General features: G+C 43.6%; 1 protein-coding gene across 3 annotated transcripts in view; it reads left to right on the forward strand.

Moving 5' to 3' along the window:
- The first annotated feature begins 5799 nt into the window (after positions 1 to 5799).
- OGDHL (oxoglutarate dehydrogenase L) overlaps positions 5800 to 12605 on the forward strand; it is a 203194-nt gene continuing 196388 nt past the window's right edge. Inside the window, exons 1-2 of one of the 3 annotated variants that reach the window (XM_068258826.1) lie at positions 5825 to 5871; positions 10834 to 10902. The gene's annotated coding sequence lies outside the window, so the exon portion shown is untranslated. Of the gene's footprint in view, positions 5872 to 10833; positions 10903 to 12605 lie in introns of all 3 variants that reach the window. The other 2 variants (XM_068258828.1, XM_068258827.1) reach the window with 2 other exon arrangements.

The raw sequence follows: 12605 nt of genomic DNA on the forward strand, positions 1-12605 counted from the left end.
CAACGGCTCCGCTTCACTATAATGAATCACCAAAGTGGGTGCATTGTAAATGCCATACCAAATGTATTAAATGCACAAATGATGCCATAACTGCTAAGAATAAAACTAATATTTGAAAAATTTAGCAAAAGAGTTTGTAGTGTAAACTTGTATTCATGTAGAACTGCAGACATCACTTCATGCCCAAATGCCACGAAGCCTATGCAAAGGGTCTTTTTCTTAGTAGAAACTTAAACATTTTTGGGCATGGCACAGGCTTATTTGTAGTAGGACACATAGTTCACTGCAGTGTGGTTTTGCAGGCAGCGATGAGGTGATGGTCAGGGCCAGTTTTCTGGAAAGGCCACAAAGGGCCATGGGCGGAAGTCGGCCAAGGGGCGGCTGAACATGAAAGAGTGATTTCTTCATATGGAAGGAGAGGCTGTAGTTGGAATACAGAGGTTGCAAATAAGGAACAACACAGGAAATTAAGAAGCTGCAACCCAAGGGATCTGTATATAACTGAAGGAGGCTGCTGTACTTGAATGGTAGACATGGAAGAGAGGGCTGCACAAGAAATAGGAGGATGCTGCTGCACATGGAAAGAATGCACCCAAAGAAGTTGGCCTAGGGGTGGAACAAATATAAATCAAGCTTTGGTGACTGTACAAGGAGAAAATGAGTTAAAGCACACCTAAACTAAGAGACTAAGAGGGATATAGAGTCTGCCATATTTATTTCCTTTTAAACAATACCAGTTGCCTGGCAGTCCCGTTTACCTCTTTGGCTACAGAAGTGTCTGAATCACACAGCTCACATGAAACAAGCATGCAAATAATTTAGTCGGACTTCAGTCAGAAACACCTGATCTGCATGCTTGTTCAGGGTCTATACTCTATAGAGTAGAGACAGAGGCTCAGCTGGACAGCCAAGCAATCTACATTGTTTAAAATTAAATAAATATGGCAGCCTCCAAATCCCTCTCAGTTCAGGTGTGCTTTAAAGAGGAATTTAACTTAAACTAATCAATAACATTTTTTTTTTTTTTTTTTTTTTACAATATTAATTTGTAAATTAGTCAGTGTTTGCCCGTAATATAATCTATCCTCACATTTACTTTCTGAATGTATCGTTACTGCTGACAGGTGCATCACTGTGGAATGTTTGTTTACTGTTTGCTCCAAAGCCAACAGAAATAATACCTGGTCTCCTAGAATGCTATGGGGGGAGAGTTCTCCATATTTTAATAGCCTGGAAGGGTGGAGTTACAGCCAATATACAACAATATATAGATTTAGAAAGTGTTTCCAATGCTGAAACCAGGATAATGAACATACAATTGGTTATCCTGAATAATTAACTACATACTACTATATATCACTAGAGTTTGTCCTTAAGTGCTTAATAAGTGGGCAAGCACAACTACCGACTCTATATTCAACCTGATATAACAAACCCTTCTCCAACAATAAATGCTAACTTAGCAAAGCTACAGGAATCAATGAATGACAATTGGCTGAAATAAAGTGCTAACAAAAGGAGCAATTATTTTCATTGGAGGTAAACAGCTCACTGGTGATTGTCATGTCTAGGAGAACTCATGGAGAAGAATGTGATCAGTTTGGTCAGGTGCTGCATGTGAAAGTGTCTGATTTGCTAGTTATGATCATGTGCCAAAGCAAGATGTGAGCAAATCAAAGCTTAGCAAATCTATTAGCTGACCAAACAATCACATGCTTTTTCATGAGTTCTCGACATGACCATTACTAGTAAGCAGGGCCAGGGCTACCATAGAGGCAAAGGGGGCAATTGCCCCAGGGTCCCAGAGCTTGTAGGGGCCCCCAGTGGCTAGAAGAGGACATTTTTTTTTTTCAAAAAGATCTTATAGTTTTTGAGAAAATCAATTTTAAAGTTTCAAAGGAAAAAAAATACACATTTAAAAACCTTCCGACTTTAACGGTTAATAGCAAATCTACCTTAAATGCTAGAAACCCTAAATTTGCAGGATATGTTAATGAGATCATTGGGAATAAGAGGAAAAAAACAATTTTTCAAAAAGAGCTTATAGTTTTTGAGAAAATCGATTTTAAAGTTTCAAAGGAATAAAGTATACTTTTAAATGCGGTAAATGTAATAGTGTAGTGTAATTTTACATGCATCAAAAGAAAGAGCAATAAATTTCCTGACAGGGATTCCCGAGAGTCCATACGCAGCCGCAGCGCTTTGGCCAGGGATCGCTATACAGCCGCAATATGGCTGTATGAAGATCCCTGGCATTTTTTCCTATTTTCCCAATATTTTTTTTTTATGTTTAAAGTGTGGGAATTTTTTTTTTAATGATGTGGGGTCCCCCCTCCTGAAACTTTTTAACCCCTTGTCCCCCATGCAGGCTGGGGTAGCCAGAATGTGGAGCTCCGGCCGATTGGGGCTTCACACCCTAACTATACCAGCTGCAAAAAAGGTCCCTTAATGCCGATTTTTGTTCCGGGGTATCTGTTGGGGGGCCCACCAGCCAGGTTTATTTTGCCCTGGGGCCCCATTGTTGCTTAAACTGGCCCTGCTAGTAAGCAGGGCCAGCCTTAGGTTTCACAGCGCCCTGAGCGTAACCAGATTTTGGTGGCCCCCCAAATCATCCTCTATGCGCGTGCACGCACACACATGCCAATGTGCAAGATCCCCTTTAGTGTATATAGGCAGATTCCCTACCCCCCTTATTGTACAAAGGCAGATCCCCCTGTAATATATATAGGCAGATCCTCCACTTTAGTGTATGTAGGCAGATTCCCCTTTAGTGTATATAGGCAGATCCCTTTTGGTGTATATAGGCAGATCCCCCCCCTCCTTTAGTATATATAAACAAATCCCTCTTTTAGTGTATATAGCTAGGCAGATAAATAGTGTATAGTATACAAGCAGATCTCCCTTTAGCATACATATGCACCCCCCTCCCCCACTTCCCCAACCGGGAGGCAGTTGGGGATCGGGATCCTTTCTTTTCTGCTTGTAGCTGGGGACAGAAGATGGCCAGGAGTCAGGAGTGACAAGCAGGTCTCTCTCTGATTACTGCGCAGCACAGACATCGCCTGTGAGCGAGGGATGGCACTACTGGCACGCACGGCTCACACAGACTCCGAAAAAGGCAGCAGCAGGTTCCTGGAGTCTTCGCCCCATCACCTTCAGCGGCACCAGGGGACGGAGCTACCACTCATAGCAGCCACAGACGGACTCGGAGCCCGCAGCCAGCAGGTAGAAATGCGGTCAGGGCCAGTTGAATGCACATGATGTGCGCCCCACTGGAAGCCGGCGCCCTGCTCAGGTCAAAGGCCGGCCATGCTAGTAAGAACCAGCGAAGGTAGAGAACTCTGGTGTAAAACAGCTCTAATGGGGTCTTCAGAAATCAAATCTCTGATTTTATACTTCCCTACTTTCACCTTAGGAACATTCCAAAAATGAAACACCTCACCTCCTGAATATCTCCTAGACATAATTCATGCTATCACATCACCGACAGCGATAGTCAATGAGATGACATTAATTATGACTTCCATGCATCGTTAATACAGATAATGTGTAAAGTGCATTCAATTGGCCAAATTCTAAGCTGAGTAAACCTGCATTAAATTTGCATGTGAGCCTGAATTGTTTGCTTCTCAGTAACCATCTCTATTTATGGACTATTGCAATGCCCTCTATACAGGCCTTCCCACTAAAATTCAGTTACATATGGCTTATACAGTATTATGAGATTATAGCTAAATAGATTTTTGTACTTTAAAGCGGAATATAACCCTGCATTTCAACTTTGCTCTAAAATATTATTTACAGCATATTATATGCAAAAAGCATTTTTTTTTTTACTAGACCAGCATTGGAAGGGTTAAACGCAGAGGTTTAAAGTTCTGTGGAGAGATATGCAGAAGTTCAGATTGCTACATTCTACTTAGTTGAATGTATCTATTGATAAATGTTACACACTCTTTGGCTGTCCTCCAAGCTCCTTCTCAGTCAGAGAGAGTGAGTCACATTCAACACTTAGATACATTTATGTAAACAAAATGTATCTATGTAAGCTTCCGATGCGTCTGCAGAAATCTCCAGGAACTTTAAAGCCCTGTGTAACCCTTCCAATGCTGGTCTAGTAAAAAAAAAAAATGCTGGTTGCATATAATATACTGTAAATAATGTTTTAGAGCAAAGTCGAAATGCAGGGTTATTTTCCGCTTTAAAGGGCCTTGGGCCTGATATGCTGAACCTCTTTATTCGCTGTAACAAATAATTTTATCAGTTTTTCATAGGCTTCTACTAATTGACTCACTTATATTAAACAGCTATGAGAAAAATGTTGTATATTATTATTGTTATTTATTATATTTATAAATCGCCAACATATTACGCAGCGTTGGACATTAGATAAGGTTACAGACAATATTTAGGGGTGACATACAGCAATAAGACAATACAGGAATACATACAAACCAGATCACACAGCACAGTATGAGTATAAGGTAATGCTTGAAGATTAGGCAAGTTGAGTTCACTCAGATCCATAGGATGGGTGTACAGTAATGGAGGTGTGTGAACAGGTAGGAGACACAAGGAGGGGGACCCTGCCGAAGGCTTAAGGTGCGTACACACATGCGACTATAGTCGTTTGTAACGATCGTTCCCCGATCTTTACCAACGACGATCGTTACAAAAAACGAACCACCGACTATTAAGGCAAACGATGAACGAGCCAAATCGCTACAAAAGAAAGTTCTGTCTCGGCGGATTTTAACCAACGGCGATCGTTTGCAAAAGTAGTACATCGTTGGAAACGGTCGTTCGTACTAGGCTTGACATGCGCATTTCACTATTTCTCCGTGAAACTTCTCATTTTTATGTGCAGGCGCAATAGTTGCTTTACGTGACAAGACAATATATATATATATATACACTGTACAGCACTGCGTAATATGTCGGTGCTATATAAATACTAAATAATAATAATAATACGTGATGTAACGTTCGTTCTAACGATCAGATCGTTACACACCTTTTAAAACTAACTTTACTTAGGTCGTTCTTTCATCAATTAAAAGTTCGTTCGTCGTCCTCAACGAACGATCGTTGTCGCATGTGTGTACGTAGCATAACAATCTAGAGGGAGAGGTAGGGACACGAAATGTAGGGAATAAATGTGCATAAATGAACACACCTAAATTAATATTAAAGGGGGCATCCAGATTCTACATCAGTAGCCCCCCCCCCCTTTTTTTACCCCCATAAGCCTCCAATATTGGAGAGCGGTGCTTTAAAAGTGGTTGGGGTGTTTTGTGCACTTTATGTGGCACGACAGTGGCCAAATATGCCAAACTTTAATCTGTAAAGTCTGTGAAAGGAAGTTCAACTAATAATAATAATTATTGTTTATATCAGTAACTTTACCTTTCCATACATCAAAAGTAATTTTCATGCCAGCTGAGTCTTCCTAACCATAAGCACACTCCCACAGAAAATCCCTTGTCAATCAACGAATCATCAATGACCTTCCTCTGATATCTTTGGTCACCAAAATGACCAATTTTCTCCAGGGACATCTTATTAGTATCAGAACATAGCCGAACTAATGTTTTAGATTGATCATGCGATGCAGTTCCTATTATAAGGCAGTTGTCTATTTAATAATGCATGCAGTAATTAGAAAAACACGCTGGATTGTAATGTTCAGCACCAAGGACAGCAGCCACACATCTCCAATAACTTGCAGTGTTAGCGCGACTCCCACCCACCCACTCACCACCCTCCCTTCTGTGTGTGCGCCGCACGCCAGTCTTTGTGACGTCAGAGAGCCTGCTAAACACAGCCTTCTATCGGGGGTCCTGATTACACTGGCACATGAGCCATCCTCAGGTAACAATCATGCCACGTCCTCCCGGAAACGGCTGACGACCTCGGGTCTATAGAAGATGTCATGTTATCACTTTGCTCCTTGTGTGATCCTAAGTAGCCCTATAGCGCTGGAAACTGCCTAATGTCCGCAGCGGCTGCATCACTAGCCTTGTTTACACGGCTGTTCATGTTAGAGGTTGCGTTTATTACATAATATACTAAAGTTAAGGCGTGTGTATGAAAAATCATGGATAGTGTGCACGTTTGTGCACTTTGAATAATCGTTAGATAGTGAGAAAGTGCTGGAATGAGACTTGCTTATTTTAGCATATCAGCGTCTAACTTGGCAGGTGGTAACTGAGCTAAAGGCAACGTGTTAAATAATGCACGTAAGCTGCAGATCATAGAGATGAGTGCATTGCAATGTAATATCTAGAACAGAGAACATGGTGGAATTTATGAAACTACTTGTATTCAAAGTGCAAACCTCGTGTAATACAAGAGCTGAGCAAGCGCTGAGAAAATATACTGTCTCTCTTTCCTGTCCAAGGTAGTATGTGTTTACATTTTGTATCAACGTGAAAAAATATAGTTTATACATATAAACATAAGCACATGTAGACTTCGCTTTAGATTGCTGTTTATCACCCATCTATTACATTGTTTATTATATTTTACGTTGCGAAGATGGACAATATTTGTGTTTCAAGCACTCTATCATAACACTATTATGAGATTTTCAGTAGATTTTTAGCCTATCCCCTACTTCCCATTGAGTCTTTGAATAAGGTAAAAGGTGTATTCGGGGGAGGTCAAATTGCAACTTAACTTTATTTTATAAACGTAATCGCTTTGATGTGACCCGAAGCTCTAGGCCAGGATGCCATTGAGATGCCTTTCACACTATAAACAGTATGTTGTGAGGCAATTATTCTTAAAACCCACCGCAATGTTTCAAAAAAGTTGATTTGCACCATCAATGAAATATTGAGGTTCGATTGAAGAATAATAAATACTATACAGTACCATGCAAGTATGCCTCACAGCCAAAGTAAATGCTCATGTTACCCTATAAAGCAAATGCATCCACTGCGTTATCCCGATGGAATCTGTCTACGCACACTGCAATCAGTGAGATTGCTTCATAGGTCTATTGTATATCTGATGCAATGCAATTGACAAAGTGTGAAAGGACCCTCACTCTCCCTAAGGCTACTTACACACTAAGACGTTGCGTTAGGTGCTACGTTAAGGTCGCATAACGTGCACCTAACGCAACTCATGGTGGTGGTGGCAGAGGACGTTAGCAAAGAGCCGCATTAACCCCCTTGGCGGTATGAAAAATACCGCCAGGGGGCAGCGCAGCAGTTTTTTTTCAATTATTTTTTTTTAAATCATGTAGCGAGCCGAGGGCTTGCTACATGATAGCCGCTGCTCAGCGGCATCCCCCCAGCCCGCCGATCGCCTCCGGCGATAGGCGATCAGGAAATCCCGTTCAAAGAACGGGATTTCCTGGAGGGCTTCCCCCGTCGCCATGGCGACGGGGCGGAATGACGTCGGGACGTCATTGGGAGACCCGATCCACCCCTCGGCGCTGCCTGGCACTGATTGGCCAGGCAGCGCTCGGGGTCTGGGGGGGGGGGGGGGGGCGCGCGCCGCACCGGATAGCGGCGATCGGGCGCGCGGCGGCGGCGATCGGGGTGCTGGCGCAGCTAGCAAAGTGCTAGCTGCGTCCAGCAAAAAAAAAATTAAGTAAATCGGCCCAGTAGGGCCTGAGCGGCACCCTCCGGCGGCTTACCCCGTGTCACACACGGGGTACCGCTAAGGAGGTTAAGCGGCTCTTTGATGTGTCCGTGATGCGTACTATAGTACGCATGCGCTGGTGGAGACCACGTGAGCGTAACACTCCGCATCACGTGGTCCCGCCAGTGACGTCAGCACAGTGCAGTGAATATTAATAAGCCATGTGGCTAATCACTGCGCCTGTGCAAGCAGGCTAACACGGCAATGCTGCTCTAACGCTATAGCATGCTGCACTCTAAGATTGACGTGCAGCGTTACAATGTAACGCAACGTGGGCACTGTGAACAGCCCATTGCAGTTACATTGCTGTGCGTTGGGGAGCGTTACAGGCTGCACTAACGTGCGCCTGTAACGTCTTACTGTGAAAGCAGCCTAATGGTGGACACTAATGATCCAATCTTTTTCATCCAATCTTACCAAATATATGTAGTATAAGGGTAAATTGAGTACATACATTGAATGGATAATTTAGGCAGTTCCCTTATATTACATAGAAATGGTAAGATTGGATGAAAAAGGTTGGATCATTAGTGGCCACCTTTAGGCTGGATCCACACTAAGCACTTTTCTGAGCACTTGTGATTGCTGAGTGTTTTCTGAGCGCTTTTTAAAAATCACTCCCATTCACTTTAATTAAATTGCGGTAAAAATCACGTAAAAATTGCATACGGCGTGTTTTTGTATGTGATTTTTACCACAATGAAAGTGAATGGGAGTGATTTTTAAAAAGCGCTCAGAAAAGCGCTTAGTGTGGATCGTGTGTGTGTGTGTGTGTGTGTGTGTGTGTGCGCATTATAGAGGAAGGGGGATTTGAAGAGGTGAGGGTTAGTTACGAAATTCCATTCCTTGATATGGTGTGATGGTGGCCAGCTATATAGGATACCTCACTGGGTGTCATTGTGGGTTCAGTCTTCGATGCTTCCCTATAGTAGGCTATAGAGAAGCTTGGCTTGGAGGACAGGTGGAGGCAACTGGCAGCCCCCGTGGCTGGTTCAGGGAAGAGCTAAATGGTCTACTCAAGCGTGATTGGCGAGTTGCATGGCACCCAAAGTTTAGAATTTTGAATTAGCTGTCTAGGTGCATCAGCCAGGCATTTCCTTTGGTCACAGAGTCGGCCCTCAATTTTCCATATGACAGTGTAGAGAAGGGTCTGGTGATGGCTCTGTGCAGAGAAGGAATCTTCCACTCTATACCTTATGTGCAGATCTTTGGGTCATGTGACTTTTCCAAAAGGCAGTTCTCTGGAACAGCGGCATCGAATATGAAAATTGTAGGAGTAATGGTGTAGGTCTTCTGTTCCCTTGTAAAAACAATGAGTCTAGTAGGGCTGAACTAGGGCTTTTAATAGACTTTCAGAAAATGTTTTCTCATTATGTGTTAATAATTATGAGCAGCTTCTCCCAGACAGAGCCCATTGAGTCTGTCATCTTTAAAAATCTAATATTCTATTATCTCTGGAGCAGTTTCTTTGCTTTTCTCTTATACTCAGATGGCATGTATTTTAAGCAAGCTATAGATGGAGTTTGAGGGAAGTTAAAGAAAACCTGCTAGCACACTCCTTTTATTTATACTTTAGTGGAAAATGGAGCTTTCCCATGAATGTTTTTTTTTTTTTTTTTTAATTTATTTAAGTTTTGTATGCAATCGATTTTTTTCATCTTTATGACAATATATCAACGCAAATTAGTGGTGGTGGCGCTCATTATCAGTCCATGAGTATATAAAACATCAAGCTCTATGAGGTCCCCCCTTCATAGAACGACTCACCAGGTGGTGCGGCCAGCCCGGCCCGTCGGTGTTTCTGGGGTATAAGGCCTCCCCATTGTCTCCTATAGCAAGACCACCGTCCGTTTAGAACCCTCTATAAGCAGGAAAAGAGGCCTCCATCGCGTAAAAATATTTTGATTTTATTAAAAATTGGTGACATACACCTTTCAAGGAAACCTAAACTGAGAAGGATATGGATTTTTCCTTTTAACATAACACCAGTTGGCTGACTCTTCTGCTGATCCTGTGTCTCTAATACTTTTGGCCACAGCCCCTCAACAAGTATGCAAATCAGGTGGTCTGAGTGAAGTCAGACTGGATTAGCTGCATGCTTGTTTCAGGTGTGTGATTCAGCAACAAATACAACCAAAGAGATCCGTAGGGCTGCCAAACAACTGGTATTGTTTAAAAGGAAACATCCATATCCCTCTCAGTTAAGGTTCCCTTTAAAAGCAGATTCCTCTAGTGAAATGTACAGCAAGACCCAATGGGTCACTCGCAATAAGTGGCAAGACTGTGCGTGAGATATAGCTCAGGCTCACTGCGATAACCGCCGCTCTCCATCCGCTCAGTCCCTGCTGCCAACTTCAAACTTTAGTTTATGACGCTAGCCACATCCAACTAGCTTCACGTGATTTGATCATCGCTCCATAGCTCCTCCCTAAGCGTTACTTTGCCTTAGCAACTCATCAGGGGCAGCCCTATTTTTTTTAATAAAATCAAGATATTTTTACGCGATGGAGGCCTCTTTTCCTGCTTACAGAGGATGCTGAACAGGCGGGGGTTTTGCCATAGGAGGCAGTGGGGATGCCTTATACCCCAGAAGCGCTGACAGGCCGGCTGGCCCCACGGTTTGGTGAGTTGTCATATGAAGGGGGGACCTCATAGAGCTTGATGTTTTATATACTCCTGGACTGATATTAAGCACTACCACTACTAATTTGAGTTGATTTGTGAAGATATAGCTTGTATCTGAGTGGCAAGAACTGTGGTGTTATTAATCCACTCTTATGTTATATTTTATCCTATTTCATGAGGATTTGTTACGAGAAGGTGTATTACTGAGCACTGTTATCAATTGTATTAGTATGACAATGTATCGCCACATAATTAAACAATAAAATGGGAACAACTTCCAACAGCAAGAGATTTTTTTAGTTTATTAGTAAAATTATATTATTATGCGTACAATTATAATAAGTAAATTACCAGAAGGATCATATATATATATATATATATATATATATATATATATATATATATATATATATATATATATATATATATATATATATATATGTGAGTATATGCCTGTGTATATCATTGTATGTATATCATTGTATGTCGGGTGTATTGATTGCCCTTTGCCATGTATTAAGCTGGATCATACATGAGACTGCTATTACTTCACAGGGCTTGGGAGGTGATCCCTCGGGTGACATCTTGTGGACGAGGCTGTACTGACACATCCCTAGCCAGCAGGTTAGCGACTTGTTCTGTCACTATGTGGGGCAGTGAATGGATGATGTGTGGTGCGCAATGGAGGGGGTTGAGCTTGGTACATAATGGGAAAGAGAGCAAATCAAAAGAGCAGGCACTCTGGAACAACTGCAGCTGAATCAACACCACGTTTCCTGTGCTTTTTTTCCTGTGCTGGATAAGTAACAGGTTCTTCACGGTGTGCTGTGAGAGGTGAAGACAACAGTTGTTGCATGGGAAGAGGAAACGGTAAGCTCTCAGCACTGCTGTGAGAGTTATTGGATCCTTTTTATCTGAGGTTGTGGGAGGTGTGAAGCAGTTGCAACCAATACTTCAGGTATCAGGGCCTAGGTCGTGTAGTGATTTGAATGTTAGCATGCCAATTTTGAAAAGGATTCTCCATTTTATTGGTAGCCAGTGTAGTGAGCAAAGGATTGGTGTTATATGGCAATGCAGGGGTGTGCTTGTTAAGTCTTGGGGCAGCATTCTGTACTAGCTGTAGGTGGTATAGGTCTTTATTCGGAAGGCCTGCATAGAGGTCATTGGAATACTGCAACCGTGATGTGAAGTGTGAACTAGGGTTGGTAGATCCTCTGAAGGAATGAGGTGCTTAAGTTTTGCAATAAAGTATTTCACCACAGCTGAGATTTGATTCCTGAAGTTTATTTCCCCATCACAGAAGGCATAAACACAAGTAGCACATACCGATTCCAGCAATTGGCTGTAGGGTGGCATCAGTGGGGCCAATATACAACAGGCGCGCCAACCAATAGTGTTCCGGGCGCGTTATCCAAGCCCCGCCCCCCGCACGCTCGCCCGAGGGAGGGGGCGGGAGAGGCCAATCACAGCACAGAGCGGCCGGACCAGGCGGCGGGGACAACAGATAGAAGTGTCAAGCTGTAACAGCAACTTCTATATGAATAAATCAGCACAGTTCAATGTAAACAAATCATATGAAAATTAAAGGGATACTGTAGGGGGGGTCGGGGGAAAATGAGTTGAACTTACCTGGGGCTTCTAATGGTCCCCCCGCAGACATCCTGTGTTGGCGCAGCCACTCACCGATGCTCCGGCCCCGCTTCCAGTTCACTTCTGGAATTTCTGACTTTAAAGAGACTCTGTAACATTCAAAAGATCCCCTGGGGGGTACTCACCTCGGGTGGGGGAAGCCTCCGGATCCTAATGAGGCTTCCCACGCCGTCCTCTGTCCCACGGGGGTCTCTCCGCAGCCCTCCGAACAGCCGGCGACTGTGCCGACTGTCATTTCAATATTTACCTTTGCTGGCTCCAGCGGGGGCGCTGTGGCGGCTTTCCATTCCGAACTACACGGAAATACCCGATCTCATTCGGGTCCGCTCTACTGCGCAGGCGCAGGAAACTTGCGCCTGCGCAGTAGAGCGGACCCGACGGCGATCGGGTATTTCCGTGTAGTTCGGAGCCGACAGCCGTCAGAGCGCCTGCGCAGGAGCCAGGAAGGTAAATATTGACGTCACCGCTGCCCGGACTCCACGGAGGGCTGCAGCGAGACCCCTGACGGATGGAGGACGGCGTGGGAAGCCTCATTAGGATCCGGAGGCTTCCCCCACCCGAGGTGAGTACCCCCCAGGGGATCTTTTTATGTTACAGTTCCTCTTTAAAGTCAGAAAACGACTGCGGCTGCGTTGCCATGTCCTCACTCCCGCTGATGTCACCAGGAGCGTACTGCG

Source organism: Hyperolius riggenbachi, chromosome 10 (genome assembly GCF_040937935.1).
Source record: "Hyperolius riggenbachi isolate aHypRig1 chromosome 10, aHypRig1.pri, whole genome shotgun sequence".
Taxonomy (NCBI): domain Eukaryota; kingdom Metazoa; phylum Chordata; class Amphibia; order Anura; family Hyperoliidae; genus Hyperolius; species Hyperolius riggenbachi.